We start from the raw sequence: 975 nt of genomic DNA on the forward strand, positions 1-975 counted from the left end.
GACACTTTTGTTATATTAAGGGTTGAGTGGAGTACCTGCTACCTTCCTTGTTTCAGTTATAATAGATACAAATTTAATCTTTCGACCAGTATAAGGTAATGGGTGGATGATGTGAAAGGATTCGTTTACTGACATATTTGCACCCTAAAAATGGGAAGGGTTAATTAGCAGTTTAGTTTGTGACCTATGAGGCTAAAGGGTAACAAAGTTAATATTTAGTTAATATTTAATCTCATCTTATTTCTCCACTCGTTGATAAGGTAGCACTTCGCGATTTATAGTGTCTGTCCGTTTAATTGCGGTACCTATCTTCCTGGTCCTTTTTTTTTTTTTTTTTTTTTACAAATATTAATAACTAATACTCTTACGACCATTCCTAATAGTAATCATTATTATTATCATTCTGAGATTGTAAACATTCATATGGAAGAGGCCTCAATGCTCATTTCATCTTGATTTTAGGATTTAGTTATGTAATAACTTTGCTTTCGATATTCAGTCACCTCCAGCATCATAAAGAACAATTTCAGATATATGCATATGTCCAATAAAATTTTATCCCTTTCTCTCACTGCTCTCCTCTCTGTTTAATACATGTGTGTGTATATATATACATATATATGTATATTTATATGTATATATATAATATACATATATATACACATACATATGTGTGCTCGTACGTACATTGCCCCGCCTTTTTACTATACATATTAATTAATATAAAGTATGTTTTCCTGTCCTTCGTTACAGTTATTTACTGTAAAACTAATTAAGGGTATCACTGCGTAGTGAAGACTGCTTAATAATTAGATTGCCAACATTTCGTTATCCTCTGTTGAACTGAATCATTATGTGGAAGTTCTGTAAGGTTTATAAATACAATTAAGCAGTCATTCCTTTATAATCGCGTGCAAATCAGCAGTAATTCTCCGGTAAAGTTTTAATGTTTATAAAAACAATATCTGGGCCTCT

This window comes from Macrobrachium nipponense, chromosome 15, assembly GCF_015104395.2.
Source record: "Macrobrachium nipponense isolate FS-2020 chromosome 15, ASM1510439v2, whole genome shotgun sequence".
Classification (NCBI taxonomy): Eukaryota; Metazoa; Arthropoda; class Malacostraca; order Decapoda; family Palaemonidae; genus Macrobrachium; species Macrobrachium nipponense.